This window comes from Lepus europaeus, chromosome Y (assembly GCF_033115175.1).
Source record: "Lepus europaeus isolate LE1 chromosome Y, mLepTim1.pri, whole genome shotgun sequence".
Classification (NCBI taxonomy): Eukaryota; Metazoa; Chordata; class Mammalia; order Lagomorpha; family Leporidae; genus Lepus; species Lepus europaeus.
In genome coordinates, this window is record NC_084851.1 from 32250093 (window position 1) to 32269691 (window position 19599).

The following is a 19599-nucleotide window of genomic DNA, read 5'->3' on the forward strand; positions in this document are numbered from 1 at the left end:
AGCAATGCCCTTGCATGGAAGCCCTCACCCAGCAATGACTAACCCAGAGATGATCCTCACCCTATGATGCCCTCCTCACCTATGATGCCCTCCTCACCTATGATGCCCTCCTCACCTATGATGCCCTCCTAACCCAGATGCCCTTGCTTGAAAATGACCTCACCCAAAGATGCCCTGGTGCAGAAGTGATGCCTGCCCAGTGATGCCCCTGCCCCAGAGTGATCCTTGCCCAGATGCCCTCCTTGCTCAGATGCCCTCACCCATGGTGCCACCTGGGCCAAAGTGAACCTCTCTTAGACTGCCCTTGGCCCTGATGCCCCTGGCCTGGAAGTGACCCTTTCCCAGCGATGCCCCTGCCCAAAGATGACTCTCACCCAGATGGTCTTCTCACCTAGATGCCTTCACCTGAAAATGACCTTGTGTGAAAATGCCCCTACCTCAGAAGTGACACTTGCCCAGCGACACCCCAGCCCCAGAAGTGACCCTTGACCAGATGCCCCTGCCCAGAGATGACCCTTACCCAGATACACTCCTTGCCCAGAAGCCCTCACCCATGATGCCCTGTGGCCCGAAGTGAACCTCACCCAGGCTGCCCTTGCCTGAAGATGCCCTTGTCCAGACGCTATTGCCCAAAATCTCCCTGGGCCTGGAGATGCCTTCATCAAAGATGCCCTTGCCCAAAGATGATGCTTGCCTGAATATGCCCTCCTCACCCAGATGCCCCCATCCAGAGATGACCCTCACCCAAAGATTCTCCTTTCCTGGAAGTGACCCTTGCCCAGTGATGACCTCACCCAAAGATGCCGCTGGCCCATTATGAACCTTGCCTAGATGTCCTCACTCAAAAATGCCCCTGGTCCAGAAGTGAACCCCACCCAGAGATGACCCTCAACCACTGATGCCACTGGCCCAGAGTGACCCTTGTCCAGATGTCCCTGCCTAGTGATGACCATTGCCTGAAGATGCCTTTTGTGCCCAGATGCCCTCGCCCACAGATGACCCTGGCCTGAAGATGGCCTTGCCCACAGATGCCTGTGGCTTGGAAATGACACTCGCCTGATGCTGTCCTGCACTGGAGATGTCCCTGCCAGGGCATGGCTCTTGTCTGCTCATGTCTGTGCCTGCTGATGCCCCCACGTGATGTTCCCAGCCAGATTATGCCCTTGCCAGGCTGACAGCCCCAAGAGGGGCAATAAAAACTACCTGGCTGACTTGCCCAGGGAGATGAGCACCCCTTGGTCTCAGCTGTTCTGGGGGCCACATAAATGCTGCCTATGTTGGTTACGGCCTCTGAGGATGGAGCTGGAAATGAGGAGGCCCCAGGAGCCCCTGGGGGTCCTCCAGAGAGGCAGCCTAAAGAGGCCTTTCTCTCCCCATCAGGGGTTCTATCTAAGGAGGGAAGGGAACTGGGAAGGAACAGCAGGAGATAGGGTGGCTAGCAGGGATGGAGTGGCAAGGATTGGGTTGGTGTTAAATGATCATGATCTTAACATCATCATGCTCATCAGCCCAGTAGAAGAAGGGGTTGCAGGGGTTCGTGCCCAAGCCTGGGTGCTCCTGGGGGTGCTGGATCTCCTGCAGCAGCTTCCTGACCTGCTGAGCAGTAGGGTTCTGGGTGGACGAACCTTCCCCAGCCTCTCCTCACCCGGGCTCCATGGTGTCAGCGAGGCTCACCTTGCGAAGATCTTTGAAAAGATGGAGGGCTCTGAGCAAGCTGCCAGCTCCTTTGCTCCAGTCTGCCCTCCCTGTGCCCAGGGCACTCTCCTCACCAGCCTGCAGGTCAGCAGCATCCTGGAGGGCTGGGGACCCAGGAGCAGGATGGTCAGCATGGTCTGGGGTGGCAGCCAGGACTCAGCCCTGCCACTCGCTGCGCTCACCCATAAGCTGCAGCACCAGTGCCTGCAGCTGCAGGAGTTTGATCTGGAAGGAGAGGTGCTCAGCACCCCTGTCCTTGTCCTCTCCTCCTGCCCCGAGAGGCAGCAGGGTCCAGGGCCCCTACCTTCACATCCTCCTGTCCTGGGCCAGCCAGCTGGTATACTCCTCCTGGTGCCGCTCCGTCAGCACTGCCCTCTGGATTTGGTAGAAGGCAATGTATTCTCCTGCAAAGAGGGGGTGGTGGAATAGCACTCAGAGGTGGGGCACACCTGACCCCCATTCAGCTCCTCCATCTGCCAGGGCCCTCAGCTCCCGGCTCACTGATGGTGTCCATCTCTCCAGAGAGCTGGATGCAGCAGTGTTCTAGCTCCTCTATCTGCTTTCGGAGCTCTGCTTTTTCCCCATCACCTCCAGAAAGCGGATCTGGAGCCACAATGATGGGATCAGGGCTCAGCAGTCACTGGCCCCATCCCCACCCTCCCTGGCCCATGGCTGGAGAGAACCCCTCACCTGCAGCTTCTTTATGTCCCTCTCGAGGGCCTGGTGGGTCTCCCCAGACATAGACTCACCCCCAGTCCCAGAGGCTGAGGTCTCAGGCTCCCCCTGTGATGGCACAGCAAGGAGAGCCAGGCACCAGCAAGCAAGCCTTCTGCTCCCTCAGCTGCCTGCAGAGTTGGGCCTGCTCTTCCTCGGCTCAGGCAAGAGCCAAAGTAAAGAACATCACCTAAGGGCAAGAGGTGAATGAGTTCGTGTGTGCAGGTGCACCTGCTATTCCTGGGTGGATTGGTATCTGAACACTGGCTCCCAGGTTAGGTGTGAGGACAAGAAAAATCAAAGTGGGGGGGGGATCAAGATATAAGAATGGATCACAGAGGGAGGCAGGCAAAGTTGGGATGGAGAGGGCACAGGGTACAGCCTGACTTACCATGGCCTCTCGGCTCTCCAGGTATTCCGGGACAGGCAATTTGGCCTGAGGAATTTCTTCCTCCTCCTCCCCATCTCCTGAGGGTACAGCCAGAGGGATCCCAGATGATCCAGTGAAGGAGGGAGGAAAGCTCAGGGCTCCCCTCAGTGCCCACCCTCCCTGGGAGACCCAGGGCAGCGACTGCCCTGAGGAGAGGGCTCAGCCATCCTCAGAGTCTCTCTGAACTCAATGCTGTGCTGCCAAGCCCCACCCCCTACAGCTGTGTCTTCTCCCGTGGGAGCCTCACTCACCCTCTCCAGGGAGGGCCAGGAGGTTCAGCTATGCTTGCAGCTGCTGGTTTTGCTGGGTGGCAGCTTCCAGGTGCTCCTAGGGGCCAGGAAGAGTGAGAAGGCACACAGATGGCAAAGTCCTCCCACTCAGAGGCCCCGCCCCATGCTTGCCAGCCCCTCTCCTGGGTCTCCTGCAGCTCTTGGCGAGCCACCTGGACCCCTACCTTGCCCTGAACCTCCTCACACTGCAGCCGGTCCATGAGCTGCGTCTGCAGCAGAATCTGCTTGTGCAGTGCCTCCTTCTCAGAGTTCAGCTGTTAGTAGGCAGCCACGTGCTGCTGGTAGGTGGCCTCGTACTGCTGAGGTGGACCAGGTACTGGTCGCGCTGCTGTTGCAGACTCTGAGCCTCCTGGCTCTTCAGCTCCATCTGCAGGGAGACACAAGGGGGGTGGGAGGAGCATGAGGGCAAGTGTGCGTTTGCTAACTGATTACATTAGTTGCAGGGGGTGGCACAGACCCATGTCTCCTGCACCCAGCCTCACACCTCATCCCCTTCTTTCCCATCACTTTAACTAGAGGTGACACGCTAGAGGGAAGGCATCATATTTAGGGCACATTCGTGTCTAATACTTTACATGCACAATCTCAGCTAATCTTCGATACCTGTATAAGTGGAAACACTGCTAGGTTCCTTTGTCAGGAATCTGAGGATTATCAAAGGGTAGCCCTTGTGTAGTGACCAGTAGAGCTGGGTGACATGCCTCTCCTGGGACAATGATGTCCAGACCCAGGAGGAGCCCAGGGCTACCAGCTCTAAGAGACACAGGACAGTCAACATGAAGGTCACCTGTCACTCCAGACTGGAGAAGCCTCCCTCCTGGGCCTAGCACTGCTCTTCCCAGAGACTTGTACCCATGGCCCAGTCCTTTGCAGTCAGGCTGAGCATTACCATTTCCTTCAGCTCTCCCAGCTTCTCCTGCAGCTAGCCAAGTTTCTTGGCCAGCCTGTTCTTGACGTGCTTCTCTGCCTGCAGTGAGCTGGTGAGCTCCATGTTGTCATTGCTCTGCACAGAGAGAAGCAATCCGCTGCCACCCAAAGCTGCTGGATCCGGATCCCAGAACTGGGTGCCCACCTCCCACAGTGTCAGGAGGGCTGGAAACTCAGCCCCTCCCCTCTGACAGACATTTGGCAGGGTCCTGGCTCACAGGGAGCCTTCCTAGGTCTACACCATCCCCTTTGAAGGGGGGGGGGGATGAAGGCCCAGAGGGAAGTGTTTTGTACCAAAAGGCCTTGCTCAGGGAGGCTGAACACACCAGTCTCACAAAGCCATCCTGCAGCTCGGCCAGCTGCTCCTTGAGCTCCCGGTTCTACAGAAGCACACAGCTGATGGTCACGAGGTTTCTCTGCATGCGTGCCAGGATCTGCTTGTGCTCCTGGAACTGGTTGCCCCATGGCTCTGCCTCCTGCTCCAGCTGCAGCAGCCACTGTTCCTGCAGCTGGTTCAGGTGACTCAGGCCTTCATTGTCCTGCATCTGGGCCTGAAGCTGTCTTGCCAGGCTCTCCAGCTCCTTCTGCAGCTTCTCAGCCTCTGCATGCAGCTGTTGTTCTGCCTCCAATGGCACCGCAGGGGGCGCTGGGGACTCCAGGGTGGGAGGCTCAGCTGAGAAGGGAAGCAGCCATTAGGGGCCCCAGCCTCTGGGTTTTCAAAAAGCTTCTGCCTTGGTCCTTAGCTCCTCAGGCAAACTGATTGCCCCCACCTTGGTGCTGGCTTCTTGGCTAACAACTTTCCAGATTCAGATGGTCATTACCTTTTCAAGCCACTTTCACAGAGTGCTTGACCATACATGATGGACAGTGGGTATGCCACCCCTATTTACAGATGAGGTCACCAAGGCTCAGAGAGATGACAAGACTCGCCATCCCCTGGTGCAGACCTGCTTCCCTCTGCCACAACACCCCTCGCCGGGGCAACTGACACCCATCCTGCTCCCAGGCCACCCACGCCCCTGCTTACCCATGTGGCTCTTGAGCTTGGCCAAGTTGGTCTCCAGCTCCAGCACATGACTCAGGCTGCGCTCCTTCTCCTCCCTCAGTGTACAGAGCTGCCCAGAGCACAGTGAAAAGAGCCATGAGCAGGGGCCACCGCCTCCCTCTGCACTGACGCAAGCCCCAAAGCCCAAACATGCAGCCACTTCTGGCTGCAGGCCACAGCAGGTGCACTTGATGTGCCCATTTACAGACACCGAGAAAGATCAAGTGAGCTGTCTGTGGGGGCCTGCCTCACCTTGGCAGACAACTGCTGCATCTTATCTTGCCGCATGGCATGCTCTTCCTCCAGGCCCTCTGCATACTGGTCCCTGTCCATCTGAAGGACTTGTGGAAAATTGTGAAAATTTACCAGACTAACCTGCTAAAAAGACTAGGAAGTTTCAAGAAAGGTCAGTTAGAAAGTTTCAAGAAAGGTCAGTTTCTGGGAAACTGCAACTTAGCAGATAACAGGGAATACCAGTTTGGAAACCCCCCTTGTGCAATGGTTAAGATAAGTAAAACTGATGTGTACTGAGATAAGTAGAACTGCTGTATACTAAGATAAGTGAAATTACTGTAAACAAAAATCCCCTTCCCCTTTGTATTCACTTGCTTAAGATAATTTTGTGGTTTTTGCCTTTAAATACTGCCTGTAACCCTCGTCCAGTACCTCACTCTCTCAGGAGGGAGGGGTCCATTTTATGCAAAACGAAAATAAACCGCCTCTTGCTGTTTGCATCGCCGGTGTCTGGAGTCTGAATTTCTGGGTCCCAGGGTGCTACCAAGGACCCCGGCAGCTTTGGGTCCTTCACATCCACAGTCGTCTCTGTGTCTCCAGAAGCTCCAAGAATGGACACAGAAGTTTGGAGGAAGTGTCATGGATCCTCACCTCCTGGTCTCCTGGGGCTCTAGTCCTCACACAGCCCCCCTCCTCCTGCCAAGCTTCACCTGTTGCACGTGTTTCTCCAGCAGGGCCTGCTCCTCCATTACCTGCTGAAGCTGCTGCTTACCATCAGAGACAGCAGACTCACTAGAGTACTGAATGGGGAGGACAAGTTGAGAACTGGAGAGCTCCCACAGCCAACACAGGACTCAGGTTCACAGAGAAGGTAAAGTGTTGGCTGGGGCTCCCAGATGAAGCAAACTGGCTCATGGGGAAGCTGTACCAATGGCATGGATAAAACAATGGTTTGGGGGTGTGTGTGATGCAGTGTGTAGGTGCTACTAAGAATGCCTGCATGCCATAGCAGAGTGCCTGGCTCCAGTCATGGCTACTGCACTTCCTACCCAGCTTCCTGCTACTGTGCAACTTAGGAAGCAGCAGGTGACAGCCTCCTGGGTTCCCAATACCCACACAGGAGGTCTGGATTGAGTTTCAAGCTCCTGGCTTCCACCTGACCCAGCCCTGGCGGTTGCAGGCATTTGGGAGATGAACTAGTAGATGGAAGATCTCCCTCTATCTCTGTCTGACTTTGCCTTTCTAATGTAAACTGAAATGCTAAAATAAAATTTTTTGAAAAGCTGTATCACTGAGATTCTGATTTTGTAGGTCTAGGCAGGGGCTCTCGCTGCAGAATTCTAGCAATTTTGGGAGGTCTATGGCAAGGCCAGAATAAGGATTCAGAATTTCCAGCTCTTGGCTGGGGTCCTCCCTGAAAATCCCTGGGGATGGTGGCCCCAGCAGGCTAGGGCTAGGGTTTCATGGGCTGCAGCATCTTACTTGTTGCAGCAGCAGCTCAGACATTTCCAGCTTCTTCTGCAGCTCCTCCATCCCCAGATGCAGGGTCTTCTCTATCACGAGGACTCAAAGCCTCTCTTGGAACTCAGAGTTCTGCTGCTTCAGGTCCTCTTTGTTTTTGCTATGGTGAGAGGTGGCAGCAAGAGGAATGAGCAAACAGAGAGGACTACTTTGGTGACCAACCCACCTTCTTACTGCACCTCCCAAAACCTTGGTGTTGGAGGGGTCCCCAACAATCAGGTCACTCATGTGGCAGGCCAGAGAGAGGACCTGAGCTGCCTGAAGCCATCGCATGAGCTGGTGGCACAGCTGGCACCAGAGCTTGGCTCTGCACACTTCCCAACCTATATAGACACTTCCTCCTCATGCTCCCCAGCATCCCTCCCCTCATCACCCATACTAAGGTCCCCCAGACTCCTCCCCCAACCTTCCCCTTCTTACTTGTTCTTGTATAACTCCAGTTTGAGAGCATCTTGCTCTTTAGTCAACTCCTTGTTGTGCTGCAAACACAGAAAAGCTACTTCAGGACTTGGCAGGACAACAATAGAGCTGGGGTGCTGGTCATAGTGCCTACAGGAACCATGCCACAGCCACACTTGCACACCCTCACTCTCTGTCAAGGCACTGCCAAGCCCAAGGTCCCGTTGGTTTTTCCTAAGAGCTTCGTAAGGGCAGAAGAGGAAGGGAAGGAGCTCTGACTTCCTCTGGCTAGCAGAGGCTCAGAGACAGTGGGCAGCACTGTCTCTGGACAGTGTCCTGTACTCACAGGGTCTGAGAACATGCCAATCCTGCCCTGGCTCCCTGCCCACCCCCTCTTGCTCTGGGAGTGGAGTAGAGGGGACATCCTTAGTCACCTTCCTTTTTTTGACTCTCCCCAGAGAAACAACAACGATGTTACCAGCATCACTGTGTAAACCTTTCCCAGTGCTCCACTTGGCACCAGGCTAACAGCCCTGTTTTATTCTCACAGACACCCTAGGAGGCAGTGACTATGACCTCCTCTTTGCCAAGTGACACAAAACAGAACAAAATGCAGTGCTTGTCTGAGATCTGAACATCCTGGTCGAATCCTCTGGGCCCATTTTTGCCCCTAGGGATGAGGGCACAGACATGGAAGGAAATCAAGTTTGTGTTTGAATCTTCTGTTCACTTGTTGAAGGGACGGTGCAGCATTCACACAGTCTACAACTCAGCAAGAACAGAGGTCAAATGACTCCCAGCCACCATGTTCCTCTCCCTGGGGTTTATGGCCCATTTCCTATCCTAAACAGCCCCCTTTATGGATGATAACTGGCATGTGCTTCTGTGCCTTCCCAGCCCAAGCACCCCCTTCTCTCAGCACTTGGTCTCCAGTGCTCACTGCACAGCCACCCGCACTCACCACCCATCTCAGTCCCAGGTTCTTTTTCACCAATGAAATCCACATGAAATGGCTCAGACTGCATCTGGGCCACTCCAGGCTGCAGAAGGGACCTTTCCACACACTCCCTCCTTGGAGAAGCCAGGCTGCTAGTGGCTCACCCTGTCCACCTGCTTCTGCTGCATGGAGATGACAAAGTCCACTCCTGATCTCCAACATGCTGGTGGGTAGTCTTCAGGCAATTTGCAAGGTCCTCAGACTCTCCTGGCATCAGAGGGGTTGAGATGGAGCCCCGAGGCCTCCCCTAGAGGCCTGCCAGGTGCCTGGCTGAAGGAGGGAGGTACTAAGTTCCATCTGCTTTCTGCCTGGCTGCCTGTTGGGTGTGATCCAGGAATGACTGTAAATCTGCCTTCTCAGACACAAGAATCCCAATGGTTTGAATGTGAACCTTTAGGAGGAAGCCAAACAAGTGCTCAGAGTGAGAGAAAGGACTGTTGTCCTGGGGGATGCGAGGGGCCCCCACACCAATCACTCACCTGGAGTTGTTCTCTTAAAGCCCCCTGTTCCTTGGCCAACTTTTGCTGACATTCTTTCTTTTGCTATAGGAAGAGAAAGGAAATCTGCCTTACTGGGGGAGGCACAGATGGCATGGCAAAGGACACGTCCCCAGAATGCCACCATGGTCCTGGATGGGCCCACTGATGAGGTCAGATCTCAGGGACCCTGGAGGCAGAGGGGGTGGGGTGCAGACCCAGCATCCATTTAATGAGCAGACATAGAAGTCACATTACTTTTTCCACTTGATCCAGAACTTCTTGCTTCGGTTGTTTCTGTGGGGAGAGTCAAAGAAAGGAAGGTGACTAAGGATGTCCCCTCTACTCCACTCCCAGAGCAAGAGGGGGTGGGCAGGGAGCCAGGGCAGGATTGGCATGTTCTCAGACCCTGTGAGGACAGGACCTGTTCCAAGGCTCCCAAGGAAAGAGCATGTGGGTCTTTGCTGGTTTTTGCTCATAGCTATGGAACTGCATCTGAAGACGGGCCTTCTGCTAGGTTTGGATTTACAGGGGTGCGCTCATCATTAGACAGCTCAGCACGTGCTACATAGGGGTTGGGGCTGCTCTTAACAACAGGGATACAGGAATGAAAAGCACAGGTAAGATCCCTTCTCTCCCTGAGGTTTATGTCCCAGAGAGCCTGGAAATCTTGGATTCTTAGAGCTAAAGAGATCTTTGACAACCACCATTTCCACCTCCTTGGGAAACTCAAGCCCAGGGCAGAGAGGTACTTGTCCAAACTCAAAGCTCAAGTCAGGGCCTGAGTCAGGGAGGGGACATGAGGCTCATGGCCAGTGCTGAACAAGAGGCCACAATCCCAGGCTGTGTGGCCAGGATATGAGCAGGGGTGCCTGGAGAGAGAGGAGGCAGAGAGGGCAGCGACAGAACGAGAGCCATGCTGTATGCTCCATGCTCTGAGGTCCCTCCAGCTGAGACCTGGCCCACCCAGTACCCCACTCTCCCTTGCAGCAGGGCCCCAGCCCATTTCTTTAGAGCCCTGTGGAGAAATGGGAGCCCAGGGTGGGCAACATGGAATCAGGGGACCCCACTGGGCTCTTACCAATTCCTCCATGGTGTTACGGAGTTTGTTAGATAGCTGGAGTCCAGGGCTACTGCCAGCTCTTGGTACAGGCTCTGAGGTGCATGCAGAGAGCAGGAGTTGCAGGAGGGTTGGGGGAGAGGTAGAGAGAGCAGTCATTAGTGCTGGGGGGCATGGGCTACCTCAGCTGGCAGTAGGGCACCCAGCCCCCACTGGGAGAGGGGAGGGGGACTGGCCTGCAGAGCCACTCACCTCCAGATCCTTCATGATAGAAGATGTGAGGCCCTCTCCATTGGTGTAGGATATTGACTAGAAGAGACAAGAGCTCCTGTGGAGATGCTATGCCCTCCACTGCCAAGTCCCTACCCTCAGACTGCCTCTCCTCCCCCATGACCTGGCAAACTCCTCTGCCCAGCTTGGCCTCTTCCTCCCATGACCCTCTATGCCAGCTTCTCCTGGGTCTCATCATCATCCCCCTCCCTTCCCATGTTCTGCTCTTCCTATGCTTCTCGCGCCAAGATAAAGTGTCACCGTTCTCCTGGCCACGTCCTCCATCTGCATGGCTTCCAAGAAGAAGCCGTCACCCAGCATGCCCAACACTGCCCAGCATGTCAGTCTGTTCCAGGATCTCCCCAATCTCTCAGCAATCCCAGCCTCCGTTTCTGTACTTTCCTCACTCTCCTCCCTTTCTGAGTCCCAGTTTCTGGGGCGCCTCAGACACAAGACCATTGAGCTGCTGAGCAAGTTGATGCAGGCTCTCTGTGGATGGCAAAGTCCTAGGGACAAACACACAGAGGTCAGGAGTGCAGGGGCTTGATGCAAAAGAGGTCCTCAGGCTATGGCTGGCCCTCACTCCCATGGCTTAGGGACTGCTGCCCACACAGGAAGACACTCACTTGGTCTCATCTATGAGGACAGGGCCATGGTCAGCTCCATGTTTCTGAGGGAGAAGAAAGAGACAGTGATCACCTGATTTCCAGTAAGAACCACCCAAGGGTGGCAGAAGCCCAGTGCTTTCCAGCAACCTGCCACTGCCACAACCTCAAGAGAAAGCCCCATCTTGGCCTCCCCCATCCCAGTGCTCAGGAAGGGTGCCTGACACTGGGAACCAAGCTGCAGGAAGAAAGGAGAAGAGAATGCAAAGCAGGCACAGTCCTCTGGGAAGGGAGATGGTGCAAGCATACAGAGGTAGCAGGCACAAGGACAGAGGCACAAACCTGAGTTGGCACCCTGCTAGTTAGACTAGCGCCAGGGGATGCTACACCACCAAGTAACACGGTGGCATCAGCAGAGGGTGGTGCAGGAGCAGCACAGTCTTTGGACGCCTGTCAGAACAGAGCAGGGGGCTAGGGGGCCATGCAGGAGAGGAGGTGCCTCACTGCTATGGATACAAGGGCACAGGGCAGGTAGGACAGATGTTGTAGCAGTCAGAGTGACAGTCACACATGCTGGGATCCACAAGGGTTGTGGGAATGGCTTGCCCAGGCTTGGGGACACATGACATCTTTTCAAGTGGCCAAAGCTCAAAGGAAGGGGGCTACGACCTCCATGGACATGAGGCCCTGGTTCTCCCTGGACCTCAGCAAGGGCTCTGACCTCCAGCAGCTGCAGCAGGCAGAAGGAACGGGCACCCACATCAGGGAGTACGGCCGTGTCTTCCAGAAAGCCAGTCTCTGCTGTACAGTGACCCTAACTCTAGGCCCCTGCTGGACTGAGGCTGCTGGTGGTGATGGGGCTCCCTCGAGGTAGCTCTCTGCTGCTCCCCTCTCCTGCTCTCCACCCTTTGTCCCTGCCCTCATCTCTGCCTCAACTATCAGCTGCTTTTTTTTTTCTCCAATGCAGGCCTTTTCAAGGAAAAATGTTGCCCAAGAAGCCTCTCCCTGCTTTCTGGAGGTAAAATCAAACACAGCCGCCACATGGGCATACCTCTCAGCCCAATCTTGCAGCACCAGAAACACCTACTCTACAAAAAATAAGCCAGGAAATCACAGTTAAGACATCTACCCTGTGACTTGGCATACTGGCAATCATGACACCTCATCCCCAGAAAAAACTGCTAGGAAACAATGTGGGGATCTAGTACTTGGAGCCATGGAGAAGCCTCTCCTCCTCTCCCAGTGGGACCCCCTCCCTCAGCCAGCCCAATCCAGCTTCTCCCCAGGCTCAGGCCTAACTCTCAGTCCAAGCATCTGGCTCTAGAGACCACCTCATGTCAGCAGGCTAGATGGCCACAAACAGCCAAGATGGCTGAAAAGTGACAGCAGCCAGGGAAGCTGAGTGGAGGCAGGGATTTGCTGCCTGCTCTCTGGACCCTTCAGCCCTGGCCTCCAAAAACCACAATCAGCTGCCTCCTTAGAGTCCAGGCTGCAAAGCCTACAGATGAGGATGAGGCATGCTGAGTCTGCAGTTATACCATGACCATGGCCTGGAAGCCACTGCCCACAGCGATTGTTGTCCTCAGAACCCACTGTTGCCTTGACAACATCTGTGACTGCAGCAGGCCAGGCATGAGACTTTAGGGAGGCTGCACCCCCAGCCATGGACCCAGGCTCCAGGTCCCTCCTAGCATCTTAGTTCTCACTGAGCTCTATTTTAGACACAGAAACAACAGGGGAGTGGGAAGAACACTTCTCTGAGCAGTTTCCTTGACTTGTTAGGTTTATTTTATTTATTGGAAAGGCAGAGTGACAGAGAGAGAGGGGAACTCCGAGAGAATCTTCCATCCACTGGTTCACTCCTCAAATGGGCACCATGGCCCAGACTGGGCCAGGCCAAGCCAAAGCCCAAGAGTCAGAAACACCAATCAGATCTCCCATGTGGTCTCAGGGGCTCAAGAACTTGGGCTATCTTGTGCTGCTTTCTCAGGCACATTAGCAGGGAAGTGGATCAGAAATGGAGCAGCTGGGACTCAAGCACTCACATGGGATGCCAGTGTCATAGGAAGTGGCTTATCCCACTGTGCCGCAACACCAGATCCTCTGAGCAATTTTAAATATAGGTACTGCAGCCAGTGCTGTAGTTTAGCAGGTAAACCAATCACTTTCAGTGCCAGCATCCCATATGGGCACCAGTTCAAATCTCAGCTGCTCCTCTTCTGATCCAGCTCTTTGCATGGCCTGGGAAAGGAGCAGATGGCAGCCCAGGTCCTTAAGCCCATGCACCCATGTGGGAGACCTGGAGGAAGCTCCAGGCTCCTGGCTTCAGATCAGTCTAGCTCTGGCCAGTGCAGCCATTTGGAGAGTGGACCAGCGGATGAACACCTCTCTCTCCCTCTCTCTTTCTCCCTCTCCCTCTCTCTCTCTCTTTCTCTCTGTCTCTGCTTCTCTGTAACTCTGCTTTTCAAATAAATAAATAAGTAAATAAAAATTGAATCTATGTACCATGATTATTTTGTGCACAACCAAGGTCACAATTTTAAGTCTTAGGGTGAGAGCTTAGTCTAGCAGTCAGGATGCCAGGTGAGAGGCCTACATATCACTTCAGAGTGCCTGAGTCTGATGCGTAGCTCCTGATGCCACCTTCCTGCTCATGTGAACCCAGGGAGATATGGTAATAACTCAAGTAAACTGAGCTCCTATAAGCCATATACACAGTTGTCAGGACTTCTCTGTGCCTGTGCCCTGCCCAGACTATGTCACTTGGTGTCTCCTCTGAGGCAATAGAGTGAGTCACAGCCCCTGGCCAGACCTACCTGGGTGGAAGCAGCCATGATTGTTGATCAGCCACCTGTCCCTTTCCCCAGGCTCATATCTGGATCAGCCCTGCTACACTGGCTTGGCTGAAGGCCCTGGGGCAGTTAGACAGGAAGTGCCAACATCATATTCAGGTTATGGCCTACCCAGCCCCTTGTGCCTGTGCCCTGCCCTTCCCCCACTCCCAGGCTCCCTGCATCCCTAAAAGGTGTTCTATGACCTCACAATGACACCTATGACCTCATCACTTCCTCTGCCTCCCCCATTCACCACTTGGATGAATATTACCCACCTTTAATCTTCACACAGGCCTCAAACGCCACCTCCTCCAGCTGCAAGTCCATTTGGAACCCACCTCCCTCACCTAGCCATGCAGCTGGCCTATTGCCATCTTTCCCCTGCCCCTCTAAGAGGACTCTGTCACCCCCACAGTGTCTCCTGTCTTGTTCTTCTACTTCCACCACTGTGCAGCCAATGCCTTTGCCATCCATGGGCCCAGTGAACATGGTTGAGCATCCCATCTGATTTGTGTCAAAGAGACGAGGGACAGGCAGATTGTCCTAGCCACTGGTCTGTCTGGGTAGCCTCACATCCTTGCTGGTTAGTTCCTCTGGAAAGCTAACTTCTATCCTTGTGATTATAAAGCCAATTCATTTTTTCTTAATTCTACCTTCTCTACTCTCAAACTAAAATGTAATTCAAAATTTGAAAAATCATTAACTTCCATCTGATCTACTTGCCCAGAGGGCAAGACTTAACAGCATTTGTATTTTTTTCAAATCTCTCATAGTCTTAACTGCACTGGGCATTCAAATCCCCAAAACCCCACAGACCTGCTCTGAAAGTTATTCCCAAATTACCAAATCTTTGAGGTATGCCTTAACCTCTCCAAGATGATAAAAGACATGAGGGGAGGGAAAAAATTCAATTAGCCAAGCAGGAGAGGAAGCAGACATAAGCAGACCGAAGGTTAATGGCAGCAACATAAAACAAGCCAGCGGCAGAGGCTCCCCCAAATGAGACAAGCCTCAGGGACATGCATACCTGGGAGAGAGCAAGCCAGAGAGGGGGTCTCGGCACTGCCTCCCCTTCCACTGGTCATATGGGGCAGCGCTACCCCATCAGAACGGTTAAGGTCAAACACCAGCACCTTCAGTATGTCCTGAATCTAGAGGCAGTGAAAAGGGAAAAACAAGGGCGGGGAAGACACAGAGACGTGGCTCAGAGGGAGGTGAGGATGTCGGGGAAGGAAGAGGTGCAGTCAAAAAAGGGAAGCTGAGGAAGAGCAGAGATCCACACCGTGGTCCCCCAGGCCATCCTCTCAGGCTGGCCATGCTGCCTCAACCAACAGAAGGAAAAGTCCCCAGGCCCCAGAGTCACATAAAGTGCAATCACGGACCAGCATGGCTCTCAGACCCTTCCCCAGACACAAGCCTCATTCTCCATGTTAAAACCAGACTTCTGCATAAGAGTTCACTTGAGTACTGGAGGCAACAGCTGAACAATTAGAAGACACTGTTCAAATATAATAATATCTGACCACCTGAAACTGAAGCACAGGGGAGGATGTGACTTTTCTGAGGTCACCCACAGCCACGACCACATCCCAGTGCCTGGGGCTTCCTAAGGGGACAGCCCAATGGCTGGGGCTGCTCTCATTGGCCTGGCTTTTCCTGAGGCCGGGGATGAGTAAGTACCAAATACAAGCGACTATGAATGGTTACAAGTCCCTGTATTCTGGATTAATATGAGAACAGCAAAAACTCTCAAACTTTGTAAGTAAAATATCAGCCCTATCTATTTTACAGATGTGGAAAGAGAGGCCGAGAAAGTTTAAACAATTTGCCTTAAATCATATCCCTAGCAGAGGGAAAGGGAGCATTCAAACCAAGAATTCTTGACCAATATCTAACACTCCCTTCCACCATCTTCATTGTCCTCTGGATCCCCAACCTCCCCAACCCCCTATTGCCCCTTAGCCCCCTAACTCCCAGGAGCCTGGCCAGCCAAGACTCACATCCTCGGTTTGAGTGACAACCCCCAGAAGTGGTTGTCTCAGGGATATTGACATTTTTAAGTTTTTTTTTTCTTTTTTGCTCCTGCAGGACCACCAGGCCTGTTCTTCCACTGGTACTCTCTTAACTGTGGAAAGGAAAAGCAGTTAAGACTCTGGAATGCTCTAAGCCCCTGTGGTCACATCCTATTTCATAGTGTTCACAAAACACTCTCAAGTCTACCATCTGACTTTATGCCAACAACAACCCTTCAAGGAGCTGGAACAATCAGTATATGTCTGAAGAACTGACAACATGCTTTAATAAAAGGGAATAATGGAATTTAAAATCAGTTTCTAACTTTCACTTCTGTGGTTCTGCCAAGTATCAGCAGCTGCCATGGGAAAACCAGAGGTAGAGGTAGAAGATTAAACATTATGTCATCAGGAATTGTACTTTGTATGGTTTGGAAACAAGACAATGGGTCTTTTCTTCCATATCAGAACCTCACAGAACTTTGAGGGTCACCCCAAGTAGCCCTGGAAACCAAGGAGAAAGAGTAGAACCCAGGCATTATTCCTGCAAAGGGCCCATTATAACCTCACAACAGGTTCCTATCCAAGCCACAGGGCGGCCTCACCAAGCTGCTCCCTTGCTCCTCTGTGGCAATCCCCTCACCCCAGCTTCAAAAACTCCCCTGGTGAGGCTTCAGGCTATAAAGTTTAGTCTTCTAAGGTCTGTTCCATAGAAGGTAATGCAGCTGTCACTCGAGAGAGCCCTGACTGTGGGGCACTCTCTACTCCCAGGATCAGGGAAATTGAATGTGAGCCTGAGAACTCGTGCACCCCCCCAAAATGTCTCTGCGAGTAGAAACCTGGGGGAACATCAAGCCAGTTTTCCCACGGTCACCCAGAAACACCGCCCACACTTCCAGCTTCCCAGGGAACAGGACACATCTCACACTGTCAGTGTCTGAGATGAGGAAGGGGGTCCCCAAGTCCCCAGTCTCCTTGCAGGTGGAAGCAGTATAGGGGTGAGACCTCTTAGGGGACTGGGCCGGGAAATCAAAGCCCGAGCTTGAGGTAATGACAGTCCTGAGGGCGACTTGGCCTCAGTGCATTCCACTCTGCCCTCCCTATGCTCTGCGCAGGGGAGGGGCGTGAGGGCCGGGACCCAAGTCCTTGGCGACTGCACCCCAACGACCCCAGCTTCAGGAGGCAAGAGGCAAGGTCTGAAGCTGGGCCGAAGAGCCCTGGGAGGCAATGGTCCAAAGTCACCTGGGGGCAAGTAGCGTGTGTGGGGGCTGGGCGCTGAGAGGCGGGGCTGGCAGAGAGGACTTGGGTGGGGAAAGCCAAGGGGCGCCAAGGGTCTCTACCCCAGTGTCTCAGGAGCCACACAAACCCTGACCATAGATCGGCCATCAGAAGGGCGGTGGGCTGGGCTAGGGGGCGTGACCCCGACGTTTTACCTTTTTCTTGGCCGCAGCCAGTTTGCTCTGTCGGGTTTCCTCCGACATCACAGGGCGGGGAGGAGGCAGGGGGAGGGGGTCCACATCACCAGGATCCCGGCAACCAATGTGAATTGCTCCCGGCTACTACCTCACGGATGTGTGACTGAGCCAGGAGATGCAGGTTCAGGGCAGAACTCGGCCAGGCTGGGTGGGCGTGGTCTCAAGACTTCAAGCCCATTGGTCAGTGAGAAAGACGAAACAAAGAGGGGCACGTTCAGGTCTCTGCCTGTTCGGAGGCATCAAAATGGGAGCTGCTCGTGCAGCTTTATCACCGCCCACTCTAGGGGTGGGGCGATTTCCCTTGGGTGCGCGCGCAGCTTTCTGGGATCCCTCTCATGGCATCCACCACAGAATTCTAGTTAGTCAGCGGACCCCAGAGGCTGCTCTCCGGCCTGTGCCCTGGACCCCTTTCTCCAAGGCGCCCCCGAACCGGGGCCCTCGGACCCCAGGGCTCAGGAGGTGGGCGCGGAGCCCAGAACAGGGGGAAATTGCATCAGTTCACGACCCCTGTCTGACTCCTCCCAGATGAGCCCCAGATGTTCTCGTTTCAGAAAACCCCTCAGGGACTCCTTTCAGGTCCTCCAGACACTGCCCCTCTCACACCCAGCCTTTCCTCGAGGGGCCCCACGCTGATCTGGAAAGCGCGCTGTCCCCGCCCAGCTGATCCAGTTGGGCGCTCCCCGGTCCCGGCTGTTCCTCCTCTCGCACCCACATGGCCGCTTTCCCCTCAGAGCAGCTCCGGGGCCTCAGCCTCTCCCAAGCTTCCCTCCAGGACTGAGCAGGACCCAGCTGGAGCTGCCGTGGGGCCTTCCGATCGCCGGCGAGTAGCCTGCGCCCGCCCCCACACCCGTGCCTGCGTCCCCAGACCCGTGCGTGTGTCTGCACCCCCTGGACCCGTGTGGATGGTTCCGGACCCCATCCCGTGAGGGTGACTGCGCCCCCCAACCCCATGAATGTGCCTGCACCCCCCGACCCGTGAGGATGTCTGCGTCCCCGAGCCGAGAGAGTGGCTGCGGACCGCAACGCCGTGAGGGTGGTTGTGGTGGACTCCAACCCCGTGAGGGTGGCTGCACCCCGATCTCTTGAGGGTGCCTGGGCCCCTCGACCCGTGAGAATGCCTGAAGTCCCTGACCCCATGAGGGTGCCCATCGCCCGCTGATGCCAGCACCTCTGACACCGTGAGTGTGCCTGGGACCCCCAACACTGTGAGGGTGGCTGCAGATACCAACCTGATGAGGGTTGTGTTCCCGCAACCCCATAAGGGTGCCCGTGCCCCCTGACCCGTGAAGGTGCTGGTGCCCCCAAACCCATGAGGTTGAGGTTGCCAGTGCCCACCAACTCGTGAGGGTGCCCCCTGACCCCATGTGGGTGCCAACGCCCTCCATCCTGTGAGGATTTCTCAGCCCACCCAACCGGGGAAGGATGTCTATGTGCCCCAAACACACAGTGGCAGTCACAGCTTCCCCCAGCCTCCCCCACCCCAACCGTAGCCAACAGGTGGTCCTTCTTCAGTCTTCCCGGGCAGACAAAACTCTGAGAGGCTCCTGAGCTGTCTTTCAGAATCCCTATCAGTGCCCCCTGAGGAGCGTCAGCCAAGGTAGGTACCTGCCATACCTGCCACTCTGCCTGCCTCAGGATCGCATCTGCCCGGTGCACCAGCCGCACACTGGGGGGCACACCTGGGACCTCAGGGCCAGGCCCCTTCCTCTCCCTACTGCAGCTCCAGACTCCCTCTTTCCTGTTTCTGTCCTTGTGCCAGCTGGCTTCTCTCCCTTCCCAGCCAGCCTCGGGACTCACTGCCGCTGCCCAGGGCCTCCGTGGCTGAGCCTGGGGGTCCTCAGGATAGGATCTGCACTCACTAGCAGACATGGGTGCCCTCTGGAGCTGTCAGAGAGGCCAGGGAGTTTGTGGTTGATGGTGTAGGGGCTGGGAACTTGGAAGGTGTTGTCATGGGACAGCCAAATGCCTTTGAATTTCCTCCTGGGCATGCCACACCTGCCCCAATCTGAACTGTGCTGCTGGGGGCAGGGGGCAGGGGGGTATCCAGCCCCCCAGCATGGGAGCTCCACCACAGGCCAGGGGTGACGGCCAGGGGTCACCTCATCCCTTGGGTATGCAATTGAGTAGTGGCCAGGGGTGAAGCCTCCAGTTGCTTGATGACCTCAAAGACTGAGAATCCTCTGCACCCTATCAGCCCAGGTGAGGCAGGAATGTGTAGCCTCCTGCCTCCCTACAGGGTGTTGTCACACCTGCTACTGGCTGAAGGGTCCTCAGCCCCAGATGAAGCCCCATAGCCAGGGCAGGTCAGCTATTTGGAATTCTGCCCAGCCGGGCCATAGAGTTGTCCCAGGGTCCCACCTGCCACTCTTTGCTGGCCTCTGACTCTCCCTCTTCTGCTTTTCCCAAGCAGGAAGGGCACAACCTTGCCTATACGACCTGCAGCCCCCTGACCAGCAGAGGCTCCCCTCTTAGATTTATGAGTCTGTGGCCACTGGCATCTGGCTGCCTGCCTACCCTGCCTCCTCAGGGTCCCCTCAGAGGACTCCTGGGATTTCTGAGCATCCAGAGGGGCCTCCAGCACCCCTTCCAGCCATCCTTTTTAGTTCCACACTCCT

At 55.0% G+C, this 19599-nt stretch overlaps 1 pseudogene; it reads right to left on the reverse strand.

Annotated features, from left to right (window-relative positions):
* Positions 1–1470: 1470 nt before the first annotated feature.
* Positions 1471–17002, reverse strand: LOC133754195 (golgin subfamily A member 2-like; annotated as a pseudogene).
* Between the last annotated feature and the right edge of the window lie 2597 nt (positions 17003–19599).